The following is a 5,003-nucleotide window of genomic DNA, read 5'->3' as shown; positions in this document are numbered from 1 at the left end:
AGTGAATGAGTGAGTGAGTGAATGAGTTATTGAGCGAATGAATGAGTGAGCAAATGAATGAATGAGTGAATGAGTGAGTGAACAAATGAGTGAGTGAATGAGTGAGTGAATGAGTGAATGAATGAATGAACGAATGGATGAGTGAGTGAATGAGTGAGTGAATGGATGAATGAACAAACGAGCGGGTGAGTGAGTGAGCAAGTGAATAAGTGAACAAGTGAATGAGTGAGTGAGTGAATGAATGAATGAGTGAATAAGTGAGTGAGTGAATGAGTGAGTGAATGAATGAATGAGCGAATGAATGAGTGAATGAGTGAATGAATGAGTGAATGAGTGAGTGAATGACTGAGTGAGTGAGTGAATGGGTGAATGAAAAAATGAGCGAGTGGGTGAGTGAGTGAGCAAGTGAATAAGTGAACAAGTGAATGAGTGAGTGAGTGAATGAGTTATTGAGCGAATGAATGAGTGAGCAAATGAATGAATGAGTGAATGAGTGAGTGAACAAATGAGTGAGTGAATGAGTGAGTGAATGAGTGAATGAATGAATGAACGAATGGATGAGTGAGTGAATGAGTGAGTGAATGGATGAATGAACAAACGAGCGGGTGAGTGAGTGAGTGAGCAAGTGAATAAGTGAACAAGTGAATGAGTGAGTGAGTGAATGAATGAATGAGTGAATGAGTGAGTGAGTGAATGAATGAATGAGCGAATGAATGAGTGAACAAGTGAATGAGTGAATGAATGAGTGAATGAGTGAATGAGTGAGTGAATGAGTGAGTGAGTGAGCGAATGAATGAGTGAATGAGTGAGTGAGTGAATGAGTGAAAGAGTGAGTGAGTGAATGAGTGAACAAATGAATGAGTGAATGAGTGAGTAAATGAGTGAGTGAGTGAGTGAATGAATGAATGAGTTAGTGAATGAATGAGTGAGTGAATGAGTGAGTGAGTGAATGAGTGAGTGAATGAGTTAGTAGGTGAGTGAATGAGTGAGTGAATGAGTGAGGGAATGAAGAAATGAATTGGTGAGTTCAGAGCCTATAGACCCTGGAGGACGAAGGTTCATTAGGCCCCTCCAGTTCAGCGAGTTCCTGGGAGGTCTCTGGATGCTGTGGGGTGCTAAGCTGTCACCTCATGATCCACGCAGATGGGGCCTCACTGGTCTGGGGCCAGGCTCAGGGAGGAGGAGGATGCATCCCTGTTCCTGGGGACCAAGCCACAGTGGGGTGGGGCAGGTGGGTGAATGCAGAGTCGCCTGCCTGGGTTTGCTTTCCATCTCTGCCCTTGCCTGCTTCTTGGCCCTGGGCCTTCGACTTCACCTCTCTGCTTCCGCTTATTTATCTGCAAAATGGGCCTAGTGGGGGAGCTGTGAGGATTGCATAACTGTGGTGCATGAATGTATGTAGGGCGGGGCCTGCACATGGGAAGCCCGATTAGGTATCAGTATCACTGGGCCAGGCACTCTGTGGGCTGCTCCCAGAAGCCCATCCTATGGAATTCACACACCCAGCATGCCCACCCTGCAGCCTGGCAGCCCTGTCTTCTCCCAAGCACATCTTCCACGGCCTCACCCCACGTGGCTGCCTTGCCCCTCAGGCTCTTCCTCAGCCTGCTGGAAGCTGGTGCCTCAGGGCCTTTGCACTTGCTGCCTGGAACACGATTCCCTGTGTCCATGTGGCTCCCTCCCGGGCCCCTGTGTCTCTCCCTAAGCACCCCCAGCGAGGTCTCCCCTGCAGGTGACCCCCCTGTTTTATGGGTTTTGTCTCTCGTGCACTCTTGCTCCCTGTGGCTTTCCTGGCATGGATCGGGCACTCGGAGTGCATGTGGAAAGAAGGAATGGTCTACAAGGAGCAGTGCAAAACATGCTACACACAGGCGTGTGGAGCCGTGAACCCAGGACAGGGCTGAGGCCGCACACTGAGTGTCCAGGGGAGAGGAAGGATGTGTCCAGAGCCTGGGCGGGGGGCAGGGCCAGGCTAGGCCCAGGATAGAGGAGACGGTCTATGTGGAGAGCAGAGCCAGGCCCGGCCCGGGACAGAGGAGACGGTCTGTGCTGGCTGCATAGGAGTCCCGGCTTTGTCTCGAGGGCAATGGGAAGCCACAGAGGCTACAGGCAGAGCTATGCTGGACGAACCCTCCCTGGAGAAGGTTAATGACAGGTGGGGGAAGAGGAGGGCCAGGCTGGGGGCAGGCCCAGGGCAGAGCTGGTGGCCAAGGTTGTGCACAGATGGTGAGACACTCACAGGCAGGGAGACTGTGCCAGGGGCCATCTGACCTCGCTGGACACAGAAGAGTGAAGAGGCCTCCTCCATCTGTGCAGAGTCCAGGGCCCGCCCCCACCCTGGACACTGTCTGCCGAGGGCACGCACCCTTCCTCCCTCTCCACTGAGGTGGGGGCACTGCTTTCTGACCTGGCAGGCAGCCCCGGGCAGAGGGAGCTGAGCTCTGTCCTGCCTCTGACTGTGTGTGCGTGAGAGATGGGGGCCCGGGGGGTGAGCAGGACTGTCCCTCATCTAGGCAGCCTGCAGGGGTGGTGCGCCCACCGGCCAGGTGGGGCTGCTCAGTGTGCTCTGTGACCATGGCAGGGGAGGGGCTTATTAACATGCAGCTGTCAGGTCTGGATATAGCTTGGCCGGGGGCCAGGCTGAGCTTGAAGGAGTGATAGTTTGCAGTGGTGGGGCTCATTTTAGGGGGCTCCATGAGAGCGGGGATAGACCTTATTTGTCTCTGTACTCTCAGCATCTAGCACGATGCTTGGAACAGAGTGGAGGAGAGTAGACTTTCTGTAGAATGGATCAGCAGTGGTGTCCCACAGCCCCACCCTGGGTTCGAGTCAGTGTGGCACGTGTTCAAGGAGAGACTCGAGGGTTCCACGATGAATGCACTGCTGTCTGCAAGATGAGAGGTGGCTGGTAGGGCAGGGAGGGCTTCCTGGAGGCACTGGGGCAGGGAGGGATCATGGGGTGGTCACTCTCTCAGGACAGAGTTAGCTCCAGGGCTGTGGCCTGTAGGCGCCAACCCTGGGGAGCTGCTGGTCCTCTCCTCTGCAGAGCCCTGCCCTGTCCTGCCCCTGGAACCCCTGGGTAGAGTTCTGTGACCCAGCACACCTGGACGGTTCAGGCTGGCCCCTGACTGTGCAGAGAGATCAGAGGCCCCAGGCCACCGTGGAGGTGCTTGAGCCTATGGTCCAAGGTAGAACCATGTGAGGAGGGCTTTGATGCATGAGGAGTCAGAGCCAGGCCGAAGCATCTGGGGTCAGTGACACAGGCTCCGGAGAGCTGGCTGTGCTCCTGTGTCTCCTCCCAATGCTGCTTTCAGTGCCTTGGGGGCTCCAAGTCAGCCATGGTTGGGTTTACACCATGGATATCAGCAAATGCTAAAGTCAGGGCTCTCCCAAGCCCTGATGCAGAGCCAGTTGTTAAATCTTTACCAGCACGGCACTGACAGGGAAGAGGGAGAACTCAAAACAGAGAAAGGTCCCAGGATGAAGGTGTGGAGAGGACGCCCAGCACATGCAGGCACATATAGACACGCTTACATGCAGATACATCCAACACCCGAAAACACAGAGACTTCAGACAGGCAGACAGACACATGCACACACCGACATGCCACAGGCACAGCTATGCCCCAACACACAGCCACATGCACACATACATTCACCCATGAGAGCACACTCAAACAGGTTTGCATACAGTTAGAAACACACACTGGAACTCTCAGACACACAACTCCACGTGTACACACAGCCACACACAGATGCACACACACAGGCAGGTGAGGCTCAAGGCTGTGCAGCCTTGTCTTGCTGCCGTCTTTCCCCTGGCTTGGGCTTGTAGAGGGTGTGTTTCTGACAGCTGCCCAGCCCTACCCTGGGGGCTGCTTGATCTGGCCTCTGTTCATTGGCCACACTCTGCTAGGATATGGCCCCAGTTTGGGCCTTTGATTGACTCATTGTCCCTTCACTTATCACACACTTTTCATTTATGACCCAAATATTTGCTCACTCATTCATCCACCCACCTGAACATCCATCCATCCATCCATCCACCTATGTACCATTCATCCACCCATCATCCATGATATAACCATCCATCCATCCATCCATCCATCCATCCATCATCCATCCATGCATACATGCATCCATCCATCCTCCATCCACTCATCCATCATCCACCCACCCATCCACCCATCCACTCATCCATTATACACCCACCCATCCACTCATCCACTCATCCATCATCCACCCACCCATCCACCCATCCATTGTACACCCACCCATCCACTCATCCACTCATCCATCATCCACCCACCCATCCACCTATCCACTCATCCATTATCCATCATCCGTGATATATCCACCATCCACCCATCCATCCACTCACTTGAACATCCATCCACCCATCATCCATCCATTATCCATCCACCCGTTCAATCACCCGTCCATCCATCATCCACCCATCCATCCACCCACCTTAATGTCCACCCATGCATCCATCCATCTACCCATCCACCCACCCATCCATCATCCATTCACCCATTCATCATCCATCTGCCCATCCACTCATCCATCCATCTATCCATCATCCACTCATCCATCCATCTATCCATCATCCACTCATCCATCCATCCATCATCCATGTTACACCCATGGAAGGGGAACATCACACTCCGGGGACTGTTGTAGGGTGTAGGGTGTTGTAGGGTGGGGGGAGCGGGGAGGGACAGCATTAGGAAATACAGGAGATACACCTAATGCTAAATGATGAGTTAATGGGTGCAGCACACCAACATGGCACATGGATACATCTGTAACAAACCTGCACATTGTGCACATGTACCATAAAACTTAAGGTACAATAAAAAAAAATGAAAAGCTTATGGAAGTGTCATGGTTACCTGTGTGTTTAATGGCTTAAAGTTAGAATAATTAGAATCTAGAGAATCAAGTGCGCAATTTAATTTATAACATTATTTTAAAGAATGACTTCTCTTAAGTGCTGAGAT

This window comes from Gorilla gorilla, chromosome 16, assembly GCF_029281585.2.
Source record: "Gorilla gorilla gorilla isolate KB3781 chromosome 16, NHGRI_mGorGor1-v2.1_pri, whole genome shotgun sequence".
NCBI classification, from domain to species: domain Eukaryota; kingdom Metazoa; phylum Chordata; class Mammalia; order Primates; family Hominidae; genus Gorilla; species Gorilla gorilla.
This window is presented reverse-complemented; position numbering follows the sequence as displayed.